Below are 21,400 nucleotides of genomic sequence, written 5' to 3'. Positions count from 1 at the left end.
ACAAAAGGATCAAAAGAACAAACTGGAGCATAGCAAACAGGTATAGTGGTATGATGACAATCCAGTTCTCTGGGAAAAATAAAGTATCAACTTGCAGTGTTTGCTGACTGTCGTGGTGTAGATACTGTCACCATGGATGATTTCAAGCTACCAATGATTTAACAACAATCTCACGGAATTCCTGAATATTTAACCATTGGCTCTGACAAGCTGATATGAGCTGCTCCAGCACACCACTTTGTATGAATCATACTTAGAATCTAAAATATGTTTAATTAGAGATCCAGAGAGAAGATAGAGATGGGAAAGAAGGAATATTTGAAGAGATTACAGCTGAGAATATTCCAAAATTTTGAAAATAAATCAAGCCACAGATTAAGGACCACAGCAAATTATAAATATGATAAATCCATAAAAGACTATATGTAGGCGTATCATCATGAAACTGTTGCAAACCAAGATATAATGGGCCGGATGGTGACACCCAAAAAGATATGTCCATGTCCTAACAAATGTTACCTTGTTTGGAAAAAGGATCTTTGCAGATGTAATTAAGAATTTTGAGATGAGATCATCCTGGATCAGTTAATCCAGGTGGGCCCTAACTGTTGTCTGCCTGTTTCACCATGATAAAAAAAGAAATACAATTACTTGTATTAGTTGTGAAAAAGGGGACATAACTATGGATTTTACAGACCTCAAAGTTTCGATAAATTATGATGAAATGGATGCATTTTAAAAAAATACAACTAACCAAAGCTGATAGAAGAAATAAAAAACCTGAAGTATTATGTTTATTTAAAAGTTAGCTGTTAAAAAACAGCCCTCCCATGATGAAAATTACACATTCAATGAATACACAAGTAAATTCTTCTAAGAATTTGTGAAATTCTTGTGAAACAAATATTTCACGATTCTTTTATAGAACAGAATACTACAAGCAATGCTTCCTTGCTGCTTCTTTTTTTTTTTTTTTTTTTCTTTTTTGACAGAGTTTCACTGTCACCCAGGCTGGAGTGCAGTGGTGCGATGTTGGCTCACTGCAACGTCCACCTCCTGGGTTCAAGCAATTCTCCTGTCTCAACATCGCGAGTAGCTGGGATTACAGATGCATGCCACCGTGCCCATCAAATTTTTGTATTTTTAGTACAGAGGGAGTTTCACCATATTGGTCAGGCTGGTCTCAACATCCTGACCTCAGGTAATCCACTTGCCTCGACTTCCCAAAGTGCTGGGATTACAGGTGAGAGCCACTGCCCTGGCCTGCTTCCTTGTTTTTTGTGAGGCCAGCATAATTTTGCTTCTAAAACCTGACAAGGAAATTACAAGGAAAGAAAATTATAGACCACTGTCTCATGAAAGTAGATACATTAAAAAAAATCCAGTTATATGTAAAAACATATCCTATGATGATGACCAGGGAGATTTCACAGATACACTGATGGTTTAGCATTCAAAAAAATCAATGAAGACTATGTATTACTAAGAAAAAGTGACAGGTGACATTATCATTGCAACAGATACAGAGAAGGTATCTGAGAAAATTTAGTGCACATTAATGATTTTTTAAAATCTTGGCAAACTTACAATAAAATGGAATGTTCTTAATTTGATAAATATGTCTATTAAAAACCTATGTGATACATCACTTGAAAAGATAAAATATTCAAAACTTTCTGAAATTGGGTATGAGTCAAAGAGGCCAGCTACCAACACTTACATTCAACATATTCTGGAGGTCTCAGGAAATACAACAAGGCAAGAAAAATAAGTGAATAAAGATTGAAAGGGAAGAAATAAACTTATTTTTACATGACATGATTGTGTATGTAAGACCATTCAAAAGAATCTATAGTCAAACTATTAGAATCAATAAGTGAATGTAGTAAGATTTTTGGAAACAAGTTAGATGTATGAGAGTAAATTTTTTTGTATGCCAGCAATAATCAAATAGAAAATTAAATTTGAAAAGCAATACTATTTATAATTGCATCAAATAATGTCACATATTCGCAATAAATTTGATTAAAAAGGAACAAGAAACTACAAAATATTGTTGTGAGAAATGAAAGAATCCTAAATGTATTGATTGATATGCCATTTTCTTGGATTGGGAGCCTTAATATTATAAAGATATTTTGTCCCAGATTGATCTATAGTTTCAGTACAACCCCAATCAAAATCCCAGAGATTTTATTGTGTAAATTGAGATGCTGATTCCTAAGTTCACATGGAAATAAAAAAAAAAAAAAAATGAGCAGCCAAAGCAACCTTCAGAACAAAGCTGGAGGACTTATACTACCAGACATCAAGACTTAAAAACCTACAGTGTGTAGGACAGTGTGGTATTGGGATTAGGATGGAGTAGTTGACCAGTGAGAACAGAATAGAGGGAAAACCCCCTACACATACTCAGCCATCTAATTTATGACAAAGGCTGTGCTGCAGTTCAGTAAGAAAAAGCCTTTTAAAAAAATGATGCTTAGTTACATTCAATATTTTGGCTATTCCTACCTCATACCATTTATAAAAATTAAATCCATATGGACTGCAGATATAAATGTGAAAAGTAAAACAAAAAAGCTTTTAGAGTGAAATGGAGGAGAACTTCTTTCGGACTTTGTTGTAGTCCCTGATCTGTGGTCATTTTATTCTGACTCAGGGTTCCTCTGGCACACCAGTTTCCTCGGCATCTCAGAGTCCCCTTCCTCCTTTCAACCAGGAACCTAACGCTACTCTGCACTTTCTGGACCACTATAATGGAACATGGGCAACTCCATGAGACAATCTTTTGGCCTACTCGTCAAGACATTTTCCCAACCATCACTCTTCCACAGCTCATTTGCTAAAATGCAGCAGTGCCTTCTTGCACTACTACACGTTACAGAGAAAGTGAGGACATTCACATTTGACCTCCTGACCTCTTTCTTTCTCTCCCCTGGTTCCTCTTTGAAAAGTTTTCCTTTCCTTCTTGCTAGGGTTGGAACATCATCTCTGTGATATCCTCTGATTTGTATTCAGGAAGACTTATGTTATAACACCTTTGTGTGAATACATCTGACTTGTCTTTAGATATTTAGAAAGGAACTATTGAAATTAAAAACAAAACTATACACTATAATAACAAGAACACAATAAAGTAAGACGTCCCCTATCTTGAAGCCTGGCTAAGAGAAGATATTTTTGCATGGGAGTAAAAAATGGGACCATTGTACTTAAAGCAGAAGAATGACTTTTTTTTTCTAGGTACCTGCACTGTTCATGTCTGTGCACAAAACAAAACAAAACATAACAAAAAAACCCCTCATGGCTTGTCCTCAAAAGGGAAAATTTTCAAGAAAACATGATTTACAAAGGGGAATTAAAATGCAGAGTTTTGTTTCAAAATATCTCCATTTTTTCACCTGTTCCAAAAATTATCTACTTACCCTTTGCCTAGCCAAGCATCAGTCTTTGTAGAGGAATCATGTCTTTGGGGAATTCTTTCTAGCTTTCTTTGATTATGTCAAATTGTTCTGTTACAGGTCCATTCAGAACTCAGCCCCTCTCCTTCATACCACTTTTCACATTTGTCTATAGAATTATGTGGTAAATTTCTGCCTTTTCCACTAGACTGAAGGTTTCATAAGAGCAAAGACCTATTGATTTTTTGTACTTCATGTATTATCACCAGTACCCTGGACAAAGCCTGGGAGATCGTATATTTTCAAAAAGCACTGTAAAACCCAATCCAGTGTACCTCATTAATAATGAGAATGAATATATAATTCTATTGACAATTCCTGTCCTATGTTTAGTTCTTTTCTCATAGTGCGGGAAGGGGAATTAAAGGGAGTGGAGGCTAAAGTGGAGGATGTGGTGGGGTGAATGAAGTTAGAGGGTTAAATCCTTCCTAATCCTGCCTTGAGAAGCAGAGGGTGTGTTCCTGTATATCATGGCCCAGTATTCTTGCATCAAGCTGATGAAACAAGTGTCAGTTCACTGTTCCTGGTATCACTGATGCAAACCTGGAAGCACCAATCAATATAGGACACAGAAACATTTCCATCAATAGCTAAGCTTTAGTTTGAAGTGCCACCTTGCTAAACCATAGCTAGGACATAAATAGATGCAGATTCAGCAACAGGATTTCTGTAATTCTTGGCTGTCTTGCTAGGCAGTTTATTACCCTAGTCATTTTAGAACCTCATAATAATATGACTGTATATTTTGCATGATCTGACTGTTTAATTTCCACTCAACACATCATAGCAGAATTTTTATATAGTTGTTGAATTGATGAAAGACTGCACAAGAGCAGTGCAAATTCAATGGAAGGATAGAGTGGGGTTGGTTGTGAGGCAAAGGCATTTGTGGAAGCGATAATGTTTTGCAGTCTCTCATTTCAAAGGTCTATACAGAGGTATTCTCAGTTTATTCTGGGGAGGTATCTTGATTCTCCACATTAAATTCAATTCAAATATTTGCTTATGGCTGCAAAATACAATGCAGTGAACTATTTGGGTGGAAATATCAAGTTAATGGATCTTTTATCCCCATGATGGCAAACTTTCAAATAAAACCAATTCTACTAATAATGGTAATAATAACAGCAGCTAATCGGACTTGCCAGGCTGATTATCAGCTAGGCACTGTAATGGGCATTGCATACATATTACCTGATTCAATTCTAATAACCTGCAAAGTAGGAATTATATTCCATTTTTATAAGGTGGTAGTTGAGACATATAGAGGTTAAGTGACTTTCCCAATGTTATTAGTAATATAGCAGAGTTGAAATTAAGCAAACCTTTTATCATTTAGAAGGTCAAATGCAAAAGCTCTATTTTGTATTTACCTTATTTGGTTCGAGACATCAAGAAATATACGCTATAGACATGCCCAAATCTCTAGGACAAGAAGTATACTAGTATCATAATTTTGATGTATATTTGAAAAGAGCTGGCTACTGAAAAATTAAAAAAAAAAAATCCTATAGTTAATCCTAGTAGGAACCATGTACATAGATACATAAAGTCTATTTGAAGTTAGTTGTCTTAGTTTGGGTTCCCCTGAAAGTATATCCTGAGTTAAAGGTTGATATATAGTTAGTTTATTTAAGAAGTAATTTCAGGGAGAAAGAGTAATTGATGGGGAAATGAAAAAGGCAAGAAGAAAAGCCAACGATGCATTTGTTGTTGGTTGGCTGCTATTGATCATGCCAGAACTTCTGGGGAGCCTGATGAAATGTGGCTATGAACTGCTACTTGGAGGATGCAAGGGAGAAGGGTTATCTATTGACTCCCATTCTACATTGGTCAAGAGTGGCCCCTGTGCTTCCAGGTTGCACATGTCTATGGCGCCGGATTCCTGCTGGTGTCAGAGAATCTCTGGAACAGAAAGAGAGAAGTACTTGATATAGTCCAAGGCAAAGCAAGACATTGTTAGGTTATACCTGTGAGAAGCTGATCTAAGCCTGCAGCAGAAACTAGAATAAGAGGTAGGACTGAGAAGATATGAAATGGTGCATAAGAAGATTTTAATACTGCGGCACTCTTTCTTTAAGAATACATAGTATTAATATGTGGATTTTGGTAATAATAATGATTAGATATATATTGATTTTTCTAAAAATGATATTAAAACTGTGAACCAATTTATTTGAATTAAAATATCTTTTAGGCCATCTAATTTTTTTCTCATTGAGTTACCATAGAAACAGCATAGTTCACTGTTTTGAGTTCCAATTTTATGGGTTATTCTTTTAGTTATTAAAAAACATTAAAATCCAGGTATTATTTAGGCTAGTCTTTCAATGTTTACGAATATAAAACTTCTGATTAATTTTTAAAGAGTGGGTTATCTATTTAATGTATATGTCGTGTGTCTTTTAAGGAAGAGTGTTCATTAACAGATAAAAAAGACAGGCTAAAATCTGAACAAAACATATTTTAGTATTAAAAAGTAGCAGAAAGGTTATCCATTTCAAATTGTCAATCAGGGTGCTAATTCAAATGGAGGTATCTGTGTATAGTGGAAAGAACACTGGCTATAGAGACAGAAAACTTGAGTTTTATTTTCTAAGCTTTATTATTTATGGGCTGTATCATCTTGACTATGCAGTTTAAAGCTTCTTTGAATCCCAGTTTTCTTTATCTGGAAAAATGAAGTAAAATTACTTGTATCACAGCATTGTTGTGAGGATTTAAATAAGACAATTGTGTTAAAGTGTAGTGTAGTTACAGTGCCTGGAACATAGTAAGTATACCATAAATATGGATTAAATTTTAGTGTGAAATGTACACCTGTCACTGGTTCTGATCCACACACTGATCATATGTTCTATCAGACTGGAGGCCATTTTTTCAAAATCTTCTGGTTCTTCTCAGGGTTGTTTTTTCTTATCTTTTGACTATCTTCTTGGATGTTGCTGGTTTAGAAAGATCTCTGATGGCTCTCATCAGGTAGGACCCTCCTCACCTCTTTGAAGTATAAGTTAATCAATATCTCTAACTTTCTGGAAAGATAAGAATTTCAGAACACTTTAATCCTAAAGACAATGTTCTTGGTTGCAAGAAACAGAAACTGATGATGGTTCATTAAAGAAGAAAAGGTCCAGGCTGTTAGGTAGCTCATAGAAAAGGTGAGAAGTCTAAGGGATTAGAAAATAAGCAGCAACCAAAGGAGGCTGAATAGCCAAATGACACCAAAGGAACACTCTGGTGGGGACTCACTGGACAGCTCCTGGCACCACTACCACTGCTGGCACCACATCTACAACTGCCTCTGGTCAGTGCACAGTGGAATGAACTCTTTTTCATCTCTTCCTTCTTTTATGTCTTAGCATTTCCTTTTCCTTCTTCTTTCCTTATCCCTAAATTTTTGTTACACTTGCTCAAGACTTAAAATTCCAAATATGAGGCTCTCCAGTTGGCTGAACCTTATGTTATGTGATTGCACCCTGGTTGTTAGGGGGTATTTCTGGCCTCTACAGGGGAAAGTGGACTCTACTTTCCACTGAAAATCAAACTCTGGAAAATTGCCTGGACATTGGAAGAAGGTCTTGATGCTTAGCAGAAAAAAAAAAAGCTTGGCAGTAAAAAAAAATAAAATAAATAAAATAAAAATAAAAAAATCACCAGTGTCTGCAGTTTTGGATGTCCCACATCCACCAATACCCTTTCCCTTCTAGTTATACTGAAAAATAATAAATGTATCCTTTTAAAAAATTATTTCAGTAGTTTTTGGGGAACATGTGGTATTTGGTTACATGGATAAGTTCATTAGTGGTGATTTCTGAGATTTTGGTGCATCCATCACCTGAGCAGTGTACACTGAACCCAGGTGTACTTTTTTATAATCACTCACCACCCTCAACACTTCCCCTGAGTCCCCAGAGTCCATTATATCAGTCTTATGCCTTTGCATCCTCATATCTTAGCTCCCATATATAAATGAGAACATACAATGTTTGGTTTTACATTCCTGAGTTACTTCACATAGAATAATGGTCTCCAACTCCATCCACGTTACTGTGAATGCCATTATTCCATTCCTTTTTATGGCTGAGTCATTTTCATGGTGGGGGGTGTGTGTGTGTGTATCTGGGTATATATACACACACCACATTTTCTTTATCCACTTGTTGGTTGATGGGCATTTAGGCTGGTTCCATGTTTATGTTATTGCAAATTGTGCTGCTATAAACGTGTGTGCAAGTGTCTTTTTCATATAATTACTTGTTTTCCTCTGGGCAGATAAGGAGTAGTAGGATTGCTGAATCAAATGGTAATTCTACTTTTGGTTCTTTAAGGAATCTCTGCACTGTTTTCCACAGTGGTTGTACTAGTTTACATTCCCACCAGTGATATAAATGTGTTCCCTTTTCACCAGATTCATGCCAACATTTTTTAGTTTTTAATTATGGCTATTCTTGCAGGAGTAAGGTGGTATCACATTTGTGGTTTTGACTTGCATTTCCTAATAATTAGTGATGTTGAGCATTTTTTCACGTTTGCTGACCATTTGTATATCTTCTTTTATAATTGCCTATTCATGTCCTTAGCCTACTTTTTGATGGGATTATTTGTTTTGTTTTTTTCTTTCAGATTTGTTTGAATTCCTTGTAGATTCTAGATATTAGTCCTTTGTTGGATACATAGTTTGTGAAGATGCATAATTTGTGAAGATTTTTCTCCCACTCTATGGGTTGTCTGTTTACTCTGCTGATTATTTCTTTTGTTGTGCAGAAGCTTTTTAGTTTAATTAAGTCCCATCTATTTATCTTTGATTTTTTGCATTTGCTTTTGGGTTCTTGGTCATGAACTCTTTGCCTAAGCCAAAATCTAGAAGGTTTTTATGATGTTATCTTTTAGAATTTTTATGATTTCAAGTCTTGGATTCAAGTCTTTGATCCATCTTGAGTTGATTTTTGTACAAGGTGGGAGATGAGGATCCAGTTTCATTCTTCTACGTGTGGCTTGCCATTTATCCCAGCACCATTTGTTGAATAGAAGGTCTTTTCCCCACTTTATATTTTTGTTTGCTTTGTTGGAGATCAGTAGGCTGTAAATATTTGGCTTTATTTCTGGGTTCTCTTTTCTGTTCCATTGGTCTATGTGCTTGTACTTAATAACAATACCATGCTGCTTGGTAACTATAGCCTTGTAGTATAGTTTGAACTTGGATAATGTGATGCCTCCAGATTTGTTCTTTTTGCTTAGTCTTGCTTTAGCTGTACAGGGTCTTTTTTGCTTCCATATAAATTTTGGGATTGTTTTTTCTAGCTCTATGAAGAATGATGTTGGTATTTTGATGGGAATTGCATTGACTTTATAGACTGCTTTTGGCACTATGGTCATTTTCACAATATTGATTCTACCCATCCATGAGCATGGGATGTGTTTCCATTTGTTTGTGTCACCTATAATTTCTTTCAGCAGTGTTTTGTAGTTTACCTTGTAGAGATCTTTCACTTCCTTGGTTAGGTACATTTCTGAGTATTTTATTTTTTTGCAGCTCTTGTAAAAGGGGTTGAGTTCTTGATTTGATTCTTAGCTTGGTCGCTGTTGGTGTATAGCAGTGCTACTGATTTGTGTACATTGATTTTGTATTCTGAAACTTTACTGAGTTCATTTATCATATCCGAGAGCTTTTTGGATGAGTCTTTAGGGTTTTCTAGGTATATGATCTATACCTAGAAAACAGCAGCAAATCAGCAAACAGTGGCAGTTTGAATCCTCATTACTGATTTGGATGCCCTTTATTTCTTTCTCTTGTCTGATTGCTCTGGCTAGGACTTCCAGTACTATGTTGAATAGAAGTGGTGAAAGTGGGCATCCTTGTCTTGTTCCAGTTCTCAGGGGGAATGCTTTCAACTTTTCTCCATTCAGTATAATGTTGGCTGTGGGTTTGTCACAGATGGCTTTTATTACAGTTAGGTATGTCCCTTGTATGCTGATTTTGCAGAGGGTTTTAATCACAAAGGGATGCTGGATTTTGTCAAATGCTTTTTCAGAGTCTATTGAGATGGTCACATGACCTTTGCTTTTAATTCTGTTTATGTGGTGTATCACATTTCTTGACTTGCATATGTTAAAGCAACCCTACATCCCTGGTATGAAACCCACTTGATCATGGTGGATTATCTTTTTGATATGCTGTTGGATTTGATTAGTTAGTATTTTGTTGAGGATTTTTGCATCTATGTTCATTAGGGATATTGGTCTGTAGGTTTCTTTCTATTTGCTATGTCCTTTCCTGCTTTTGGTATTAGGGTAATACTGAATTCATAGAATGATTTAGAGAGGATTCCCTCTTTCTCTATCTTTTGGAATAGTTTCGTTAGTATTGGTACCAATTCTCTGAATGTCTGACAGAATTCAGCTATGAATTCATCTGGTCCTGAATGTTTTTGTTGGCAATTTTTAAATCCTCCCTCCCTCCCTCCCTCTCTCCCTTCTTTCTTTCCTTCCTTCCTTCCTTCCTTCTTTCCTTCCTTCCTTCCTTCCTTCCTTCCTTCTTTCCTTCCTTCCTTCCTTTTTTTGTGACAAACATGATTCTCCTGTCTCAGCCTCCTGCGTAGCTGGGATTACAGGTGCATACCACCACACCTGGCTAATTTTTGTAGTCTTAGTAGAGACAGGGTTTCACTGTGTTGGCCAGACTCGTCTTGAACTCCTGGCCTCAAGTGATCCACCCACCTGCACTTCCCAAAGTGATGAAATTACAGGCATCAGCCACCGCCCCCAGCCAAGAACTATCTTTTTGTTTCATTTATCTTTTGTCCATTTTTTTTGTTTCAATTTCATTTAGTTCTGCTCTGATCTTTGTTATTTCTTTTCTTCTTCTGGGTTTGGGTTTGGTTTGTTCTTTTTTTCTAGTTCCTTGGGGTGTGAGCTTAGATTGTCTATTTGTGCTCTTTCAGACTTTTTGATGTAGGCATTTAATGCTATGAACTTTCCTCTTAGCACTGCTTTTGCTGTTTCCTAGAGGTATTGATAGGTTGTGTCACTATTATTGTTGAGTTCAAAGAATTTTTAAATTTCCGTATTGATTTCATTGTTGATCCAAAGATTATTTGGGATGAGGTTATTTAATTTCCATGTATTTGTATAGTTTTGAGGGTTCCTTTTGGAGTTAATTTTCAATTTATTCTACTGTGGTCTGAGAGAATACTTGATATAATTTCAATTTTCTTAAATTTATTGAGACTTGTTTTGTGGCCTGTCATATGGTCTATCTTGGAGAATGTTCCATGTGCTGATAAATAGAATGTATATTGTGCAGTTGTTGGGTAGAATGTTCTGTAAACATCTGTTAAATCCATTTGTTCTAGAGTATAATTTAATTCCATTGTTTCTTTGTTGACTTTCTGTCTTGATAACCTGTTTAGTGCTGTTAGTTGAGTATTGAAGTCCCCACTAATTACTGTATTGCTATCTATCTCGTTTCTTAGGTCTAGTAGTAATTGTTTTATAAATTTGGGAGATCCAGTGTTAGGTGCATGTGTATTTAGAATTGTGATATTTTCCTGTTGGACTAATCTTTTTATGATTATATAATGCCCCTCTTTATTTTTTTAACTGTTGTTGCTTTAAAGTCTGTTTTGTCTGATATAAATAAGAACAGCTACTCCTGCTTACTTTTGGTTTCCATTGGCATGGAATATCTTTTTCCACCCCTTTACCTTAAGTTTATGTGAGTCCATGTGTGTGAGCTGAATCTCTTGAAGACAGCAGATACTCGGTTTATGGGATTTTATCCATTCTGCCATTCTCTATTTTTTAAGTGGAACATTTATGCCATTTACATTCAATGTTAGTATTGAGATGTGAGGTACTGTTCTATTCATCATGCTGATTGTTGCCTGAATACCTTTTTTAAATTGTGTTATTGTTTTATAGGTCCTGTGAGATTTATGTTTTAAGAAGGTTCTATTTTGGTGTATTTCAGGTTTTGTTTCAAGGTTTAGAACTCCTTTTAGCATTTTTTGTAGTGCAGGCTTGGTAGTGGTGAATTCTGTCAGCATTTGTTTGTCTGAAAAAGACTTTATCTCTCCTTCATTTATGAAGCTTAGTTTTACTGGATACAAAATTCTTGGCTGATAATTATTTTGTTTAAGAAGCCTATAGATAGGACCCCAATCCCTTTTGGCTTGCAGGATTTCTGCTGAGAAATCTGGTGTTAGTCTGATAGCTTTTTCTTTGTATAATAGGTTACCAGATGCTTTTGCCTCACAACTCTTAAGATTCTTTCCTTCATCTTAATGTTAGATAACTTGTTGACTATGTGCCTAGATGATGATCTTTTGTGATGAACTTACCAGGTGTTCTTTGAGCATCTTATATTTGGATATCTAGATCTCTAGCAAGACCAGGGAAGTTTTCCTCAATTATTTCCTTAAATACATTTTCCAAACTTTTAGATTTCTCTTATTCCTCAGGAATACTAATTACTCTTATGTTTGGTCATTTAACATAATGCCAAATTTCTTGGAGGCTTTGTTCATTTTTTTTAAAATTCTTTTTTCTTTACCCTTTTCTGATTGGGTTAACTAGAAAGTCTTATCTTCAAGCTCTGAAGTTCTTTCTTCTACTTGTTCGATTTGATTGCTGAAACTTCCCAGTGTATTTTGCGTTTCTCTAAGTATGTCTTTCAATTTCAGAAGTTGTGATTGTCTTTTCTTTATGATGTCTATTTCTCTGGAGACTTTTTCATCCATATCCTGTGTTGTTTTTTAGGTTTCTTTCAGTTGTTTTTCACCTTTCTCTGGTGCCCCCTTGAGTAGCTTAATAATCAACCTTCTGAATTCTTGATTTGGCAATTCAGAGATTTCTTCTTGGTTTGGATTGCTGGAGAGCTAATGTGACCTTTTGGGGCTGTTATAGAACCTTGTTTTGTCATATTATCAGAATTGTTTTTCTGGTTCCTTCTCTTTTGGGTAGACTGTTTCAGTGGAAAGATCTGGAACTCAAGGGCTGCTGTTCAGATTGTTTTGTCCCATGAGGTGATCCTTTGGATGTGGTACTCTCCTGCTTCCCCTAAGGATGGGGCTTCTTGAGAGCTGGACTGCAGTGATTGTTATTGCCCTTCTGCATCTAGCCACCCAGTGGGGCTAAATGGGCTCCAGGCTGGTATTGGGGAATGCCTGCAAAAAAAGTTCTGTATTGTGATCCATCTTTAGGTCTCCCAGCCGTGGATACCAGAACCTTCTCTGGTGGAGGTGGCAGAGGTGTGTAGTGAACTCTGTGGGAGTCCTTGGTTGGAGTTTTGCTTACTGCACTGGTGTTCTTGAATGGTGGTTATGCTAGCAGTGAAATTGTCATGTGGATGGACTCAGGACCTCTAGTTAGCTGGAGTGTTGCAGGCAGTGAAATCAGCTGTTGTTTCCTCCTTCTTTGGAGCATGGTTGTGAGAGACAGGACAAGCTAGATTTCCTAGGCCAACTAAGAATCCCTAAGCCTAGCTGGAAAGGTGACCACATCCACCTTTAAACATGGGGCTTGCAACTTAGCTCACACCAGACCAATCAGGTAGTAAAGAGAGCTTACTAAAATGCTAATTAGGCAAAAACTGGAGGTAAAGAAATAGCCAATCATCTATCGCCTGAGAGCACAACGGGAGGGACAGTGATTGGGATATAAACCCAGGCATTCGAGCTGGCAATGGCAACCCCCTTTGGGTCCCCTCCCATTTTATGGGAGCTCTGTTTTCACTCTATTAAATCTTGCAACTGCACAATCAGGCTAAAGGCTTGCCATTGTTTCTGCACTGCACAGCTAAGTGCCCGGGTTCGTCCAAATCGAGCTGAAAACTAGTCGCTGGGTTCCACAGTTCTCTTCTGTGACCCATGGCTTCTAATAGAGCTATAACATTCACTGCATGGCCCAAGATTCCATTCCTTGGAATCCGTGAGGCCAAGAACCCCAAGTCAGAGAACAAGAGGCTTGCTGCCATCTTGGAAGTGGCCCGCCACCATCTCGGAAGCTCTAAGAACAAGGACCCCCTAGTAACAGTTGTTCTGTTACGAGTTGCTGTAATGGCTTTAGTTGGTTTGCTTCCAGCCAGGAGGTGGTGTTTTCAAGAGAGTGCCAGCTGAGGCAGTAGAAGTATATAATCTTGCCCTACGTTTGGCAGGATGGGTACTCGGGTTTCTCAGGTGATGGGTAGGGCCATAGGACTCCCAAGAGTGTATGCCTTTTGTCTTCAGCTACCAGAGTGAGTAGAGAAAAACCATCAGGTGTGGGCACTGTTAGGTGGGTCTGAGCTCAGGCTCTTCTTGGATGGGGCTTGCTGCCACCACTGTGGGGGTGGGAGGTGGTTCCCAGGCCAATGGAGTTTTGTTCCCAGGGGGATTATGGCTGCCTCTGCTGCAACGTACACATCACCAGGGAAGTGGGGGAAAGCCAGCAGTGACAGGCCTTACCCAGCTCCTCGTAACCAGCAAGGTCAATCATGTGCCATGCCTCTGCAACCACATTGATTTTATATCCAGTCAGCCTGCAATCAGGGCTGAGATCTTGCCCAAGGCTACAACCCTCCCTGTTGAGAAAGCAAACAGGGCTCTCAGGCTTCTCAGGCTTCTCTGCCTGCCCACTGAGCACTCAGATCTGCACTACGAGCTTCCTTCACCCTGTGGCCCTCTGATTCCGCTGGCTGCCTTTTCTTCCCCAAGGACCTCTGTTAGATAAGGCCCGGAATGGCTTCTTTGCCTTCAGTGGGCACTTAATAAGAAGATCATCTAATTTTTTTCCTTTAACCTCAATGTGGTGAATTGCATTGACTGTTAAATATTAAACATTACACTCATGAAATAAATTCAATTGGTGTGATGGATTATCTCATATATGTATTAGTGGACTTAGTTTACTAATGCTCATTTGCATCTCTGCATAAGAAAAATTGGCCTATTTTCTTTTCTCCTATCATTCTTGACAATATTTGGTATGCAGTATAACAGTAGCATCATAAAATGAGTGGAGTGTTTCATTTTTTTCTCTATTTTTAAGTAGTTTGTAAAAGATTGGGTTTGTTTTTGTTTTCTGAACATTTGGTAAAATCTGCTGATAAAATTACCTGGAGCTAGAGTTTTATTTATAGAGAGATTTTAAACTTATTGCTTCAATTACCTTAATTGTATGGGACTATCCAGGTTTTCTGGTTATTTTTGAGCAAATGTTGATAAGTTATATTTTTCTAGGATATTGCCCATTTCCTCCAAATTTTCAGATTTATTGGCAGAAAATTATTCATCTTTTTTCATATCTTTTAAATATCTTCAGCATATGTAGTAATGTCTCCTTTTTTATTCTTTTTTTATTTTTATTTTTTGAGATCAAGTCTTGCTTGTTGCCCAGGCTGGAGTGCAGTGGCATGATCACGGCTCACAGTAACGTCTCCTTCCCGAGTTCAGGCGATTCTCCCACCTCAGCCTCCAGAGTAGTAGCTGTGATTACAGGCATGCATTACCACATCTGGCTAATTTTTGTATTTTTAGCAGAGACGGGATTTCACCATGTTGGCCAGGCTGGTCTCGAACTCTTGACCTCAGGTGGTCCACCTGCCTTGGCCTCACAAAGTGCTGAGATTACAGGCATGAGCCACCTCATCTGGCCACCATTTTTATTCTGATATTATTTGAGGTCTCTCTCATTTTAAATTTTGATTAGTGTCACTAAAATTTGGTTAATTAATGATTTCAAGGTGCAAATATTTGACTGTGTCAATCTTCTGTATTATGCATTTGTTAAACATTTTATTGTTTTTGCCTCTATATTATTTTCTTCTATTAATGCTTCCTTTAGACCTATCTTGTTTTATCAAAATTCTTAAGCTATATAGTAATTTATTTGTGTTTAGGTTTTCATCTTTTCTAATATAAGCATTTGAGACTTAAGTTTTCCTTCAAATAGATACTCTAACTGCATTTTACAGATTTCAATATAAAAGATTTTTATTTTCTTCTAGATACACTTTAGTTTCCTTTATGATTTCTTGATTTTGAATTATTTAGAATTGCTTTTTGTAATATCTCTGTGTGTGTGTGTGTGTGTGTGTGTGTGTGTGTGTGTGTGTGTATTTGTTATTGATACCTACCTTGATATCATTGTGGTCAAACAATGTGTTGTAAATAATTTCAATCCTGTCAAATTTCTTGAGAATTGCTTCATTCATTGATTCATCCATTCAAAATATTTATTCAGCATCTACAAGTGTCATGATCTGTTAAAGAGACTGAGAATTCAGCAATGAATAGAGTTCCTGTCCTTGTAGATTATATTGGGTGAAGCAGACAACAAACAAACAAGATTATTAAAATAATTGAGTATGTTAATGACAGAATGCTAAGAAAAAAATACAACGAGGAGACGGATTTTAAAATGTCATTTAATTTTTTTTATTTTAGAAGGATGATGTTAACTGCCCAAGGAGTTCACCTTGCCTGCTGCCTCAACAGAGCCAATTCATCAAGACAGGGGAATTGCAATAGAGAAAGAGTAATCAACACAGAGCCAGCTGTGTGAGAGACCAGAGCTTTATTATTACTCAAATCAATCTCCCCAGACATTAAGGGAGCAGAGTTTTTAAGGATAACTTGGTGGGTGGGGGGAAACCAGTGAGCCAGGAGTGCTGATTGGTTAGGGATGAAATGATAGTGAGTCAAAGCTGTCTTCTTGCACTGAGTCATTTCCTGGGCAGGGGCCACAAGATCAGATGAACCAGTTTATTGATCTGGGTGGTGCCAGCTGATCCATCCATCCTGTGCAGGGTCTGCAAAATATCTCAAGCACTTATCTAAGGAGCAGTTTAGGGAGGGTCAGAATCTTGTAACCTCTGGCTGCATGACTCCTAAACCATAATTTCTAATCTTGTGGCTAACGTTAGTCCTACAAAGGCAATCTAGTCCCCAGGCAAGAAGAAGGTCTGCTTTAGGAAAGGGCTGTTATCGTCTTTGTTTAAACTATAAACTAAGTTTCTCCCAAAGTTAGTTCAGCCTATGCCCAGGAATGAACAAGGACAAGGTCAGGTTAGAAGCAAGATGGAGTTGGTTAAGTGAGATCTCTTTCACTGTCTCAGTCATCATTTTGCAAAGGTGGTTTCAATGGTCAGTTACGACTTAGATGACATATGAGAAAAGGTCTTTAGAAGTGAAAGGAGAGCTATGCAACAATGTAGGGAAAGAACAATTTTAGTGTTCCTGAGGCAAACACGTTCCTGCTTATTCAAGAAACATTGAGGAGGTCATTATGGTGAGAGCAGAATGACTGAGGGGAAAAACAGAAGATGTGGTCAGAGAGATAATGGGGGACTAGATCCAGTAGGGTCTTGTAATCAGAATAAGGGCCCCACACAAAGGGGATTCCCCACTTGCTAATCCCCAGAACCTGTGAATATATTACCTCCTATGGCAAAGGGGAATTAAGGTTGCTGATGGATGTTGTTCAACTGATCTGGAAATGAGGTTATTCTGGATTATCTGAGTGGGCCCAGTGTAATCACAAGAATCCTTAGATGTGGAAGAAGGAGTGTGAGAAGGGCTTGGCCTGATGTTGCTAGATTTGAAAATAGAGGAAGGGGACCATGAGCCAAGGAAAGTTGGTGGGCTCAAGAATCTGGAAAAGGTAAGAAAATGATTCTCCTATGGAACCTCCAGAAAGGAACACAGCCCTGCCCACACCTTGATTTTAGTCTACTGAGAATCATGTTGGACTTCTGACCTCAAGAACTATAACACATTTGTGTTGTGTTATGCCACTAAGTTTGTAGTAATTTGTTACAGCAGCAATAGACAACTAACATAGGCCCTGTGATTTATAGTAAGACCTATCCTGAGTGATTCAGGAAGCCATTGGAAGGTCTTGGACAGACCTGATCTGACTTCTTAGGATCACTGTGGATGCTGTGTTGAGAATAGACTGTAGATGGATTCCTTCCTTCATGCAGCCTTTGGCTTTACTTTTCCGTATTTTATTCATTTAAGATTATAAAAATATATAAGTTCACATTTTTAATAAATCAAGGTCTCTGACCTGTTTTGTTGCTGGAAGTGAAAGTGTGAACTGCAGTTTAAATTAAACTTCTATGGAAAACACCTCAGAATTGAAAAATACTGAGGTAACTGCCTATACCCCAGTATATAAAATCGAGTGAATTAATCTGAAGCATATTACCTTTAATGAAAACTGGTAAAGAAACTTGTCAGAACATTTGAAAATTATATTCCTTATAAAAATGAAAATACAAAAAATTTTCAGGTGACATATAAAATGCTACTTATGCTATTGCCTTTTTCAAGTCCTAAAAAACATAGTGGTATTATTTTAAATTTGCTATTTGAATTAATTCTGTAGCATTTCATTACAATGTTCCCTGCTCAGAGAGTAACTTTACCTAAAAATAAATTAGGGATTCAAGAAAAAGAGCTAACTTTTCCCAAAATGAATGAAGATGGGAAACATTGACAATATTCACAACAGTGATAGGGATTGGGCTATGGGGAGGAGGATGGGTATTGCTGTTTAGCTCCTTGTAAATCCTATCTAGCAAGGGTTGACAGAGGAGTGGGAAGAAAGATACATAAGAAAGACAGTAAGATATCAATATACCTAGGTTATGAGTTAATCCAGAATTCAAGAGTGTTGCTTTAAAATATTAAGTGGTTTATTTATGTCAACATACAATAAACACTTGTTGGTTTGCTTTCTGTCTTACTGCAATGATGCCACTATTTTCTTCTCCATTCCTTTATTATTTTAGAGCTTTTCTTGACATTTTGCAATGGGGAGGGGAGGGAGAAAATTCCTCCAAAATTTTACTTCTAAAAGGACTAAGCTGTGCTCTAGACTATATGCTGTCTCTAAGCAGCTGGGTTAAAATATATACAGAATGAGTTACTGGCTCAAACAAGGATCAAACAGGTTTTTCCTAACTTTAAGAACAATGCTCTTATAAAACACTCCATAGACAAATACAACCAAAACTTAAATGCAATTAACCTTTAATTTATATACATGAATGAAGAGGGATCTGAGGTATTAAAAACTTAAAATAGCTAATTCAAAAGTAAATTATACTTGGCATTGGAAATCCTTATAATTCCCTACATCATTTTTCTTTCCTATGTTCTTCCTAAGCTAATAATAAAGTTAATTTTCCATTCTTGAATGCAGATAAACTGATTGTGGAAAGAAGTGGTCCAGCATTTTGATGGGTTGAGGAGAGAAGCTTGCCTAGGATTAAAATGTGAACTTTAGAAGTTGACTTATTTTTCACGGCATCAATGTTTTTGAGTCAAAGGTGCTATATAATATAGCAGAGTCTCCTACCAGGGTTCCTCATTCTGATCATTCCCCTCTCCATTTCTTTCTTGGTAAGGTAGACCAACTACAACTCCCTCAGAGATGAGGGTGGGGCCAATCTCATCCAAATCTTATAGCTTCTGAGGTGGTGTCTGGGTGTGGTAGTGATGGTGGTAGGGCAGAGGTGGGATAAATCTTTAGGAGGTAAGTACAGTGTTACCCTCAGATAGCTTTAAGACACTATCATTTGTACTTTTTTAAAAGTTGGTCTAAAAGAGATAAAAGAAAAGGCTTCATGGTGTGGTAGAAAAAACTATATGGTAAATAAGACCCTGGTTCCAGGTGTCCCCATTTACATCTGCAATCTCTGAGGTGTCTCTTGATCTTTCTGAGACACAGTATCCTCCTGTGTGAAGACAGGGTCATCATCCATGCCTTACCCATCCCCCCTGGGTTTGCTGTGAAGATCAAATCAGATGATAGGTGTGAAAGTACTCTGAAATGTGTAAAGTGTTATACAAATATAACATGTTGTCTGTGTCTTTAGTACTCAGAATACTTGAGGGATTTAAAGAAATCATTTTGTGCTCGTAAAGCAGATTAGGATAAAAGAGTTGGTGAAACTCATCATTACTAATAAAAAATTATTCAAAGTATATGCCAATGGTATTGTCTCTATGAATTTTTTTTTAAAAACCACACTTCTTGTTTCCTGGGAGAGTGTCCTTGGAAGCCTCTGTATACAGCACTTGGAGCTTCCAGTACTCCTGATCTGCCTTCTTCTGGTCCACCAGCTACCATCTGCCCCTATGACTCTGGGCAGCTGCATTGCCTCCTTAAATCTGATCATCCTCACTCTCCCTGCAGAAGCCACACTTCTTTTTCTATTGAAAGGGCTCCTCCACTGAGCTGTGAGCACTGTCCTCTTAATGACTCAGTAGCTCTTGTCTGGCAAGGCAGAATTATCCTTAGGTGACAAAGAGGCAGAACTCTTATCTGCTGATTCATGATAGTACAGACATAGCCCATAAGCAACTGGAACTTATTTGGGGTCAGGGGTCATTTTTTTTTGGTTTAACCTTAAACCCGGTGCCTTACAAAGTGTAGGTACTTGGTAAATAGTTCTTAAATTGATGTGATAAATATATCAGATAACTTGCTTTATCAGGGCTTTAAGCTCAGATTAGTAGGTTAAAGGATAAATATTCTGTCTCTATATTTATATCTGGGATTATAGTGACATGAATAATTGCTTTGAGTAGCTCCTATCACTTGACAGCGTCCTTGTTTTTCTTATATTGCTTACTCTTATACCCCGCTTAGGACCGGATTAGACTGCAGGAATATGTACAAGAGAGGGTGAGGAATTGAACTGGATGGAAAAAAGAAACACTAGTCCTCACCCTGGAGTTTAAAAGAATGAGAATGAGCCTCGTGATATCATAGTTGGAAATTTAAACTTGTTATTAATGTGAAAAACTCTACTGTCACATCATTTATTTCTTGCCATTAGAGATCTGGTAGGGAATTCTAGCAACTTGGAAGTAGTGAGCAAAGTTGAGGCATCTCTAATTCATAATAAAAATTTATCCTTTCAGGATATTCTTGTTAAAATTAACATTTCTTAACATGTTTCCTTTTTTTACCTTAAAATATAACATCCGCATTTTCAAAAGAGAAGTACATTCATAACTCCACCATCTTGATATTTTAATTTTACATATATCTTCCAATCCTTGTCCAAATGTATGTTTAAAAATATTTTACATATTTTTTTCTGTGCATATTATTTTTGTTTCTGAGTTTCCCTGGGAGCACTGTTATTTGCCAGATGAGGGCTCAATTTCTGAATGGCTCCGAGAATCCTAATTTGTGCTGCTGCAGAAACTGACCAAAATGGGTTGGCATCCCCTGGGCAGGTATGTCCTCAAATTTAGAAGGCTCAGTTTGGAGGCTGAAGCAGGAAGTGACTATGAGCTGTACAATAACGAGCAGAGTCCAGTGTAAGGCAATAAAGATAGGTTTTATAAGAAAAGATGTAGGTAGATACTTAAGTAAAACAATTTCAGATGCTAGGAAAGTCCTTCTTCCCACCCAACCCAAACAAGAAACAACAACAAAAAACCCAACTAAACCATTACAATAAATGCACCTCTCCCACTAGTTAACATGTATACTAAAGGTCAGTTTAAGAAAGCACTAACGTTTAAGATGGAAAACTTAAAATATTAGAAGTTGACATAAGGTTTACAAAAGGGGCAAGAGAAGATGGCAGTCTCTCTGATAGTAATGGGGAGTTAGCGGCATGGTACAGCCCCTATCCACTTTTCAAGAAAGAAAGGTGAAAAGGTATCCAGGAAACAGCACAAAACCAAAAAATTGTAAAATTAGGAATTCCTAATTTTGCCAGAGTCAGGTTCTTTCAGATTATTTAGGTTTGATAAGAGAGGAATGAAAATGAAAAAGCCAAATATAAATTATCCGAAAACTGCCACAGGAAAGACTCTTGCAGGCTCAGGAGGCGGCTGTGGAAAAGTCATTCCTAGAGCTCTCCAGGATGCATCAGGCCGACCACCTGTTTGCGGAGGGGTTTAGAGCAAGGAAGGGGCCCTAACTCCGGC

At 37.3% G+C, this 21,400-nt stretch overlaps 1 protein-coding gene across 4 annotated transcripts in view; it reads left to right on the top strand.

The window, feature by feature from the left end:
• IGSF11 (immunoglobulin superfamily member 11) overlaps positions 1-21,400 on the top strand; it is a 213,572-nt gene that overhangs the window by 71,387 nt on the left and 120,785 nt on the right. The window lies entirely within an intron of this gene.

This window comes from Rhinopithecus bieti, unplaced genomic scaffold, assembly GCF_001698545.2.
Source record: "Rhinopithecus bieti isolate Rb0 unplaced genomic scaffold, ASM169854v2 scaffold_1251, whole genome shotgun sequence".
Classification (NCBI taxonomy): domain Eukaryota; kingdom Metazoa; phylum Chordata; class Mammalia; order Primates; family Cercopithecidae; genus Rhinopithecus; species Rhinopithecus bieti.
This window is presented reverse-complemented; position numbering and strand designations above follow the sequence as displayed.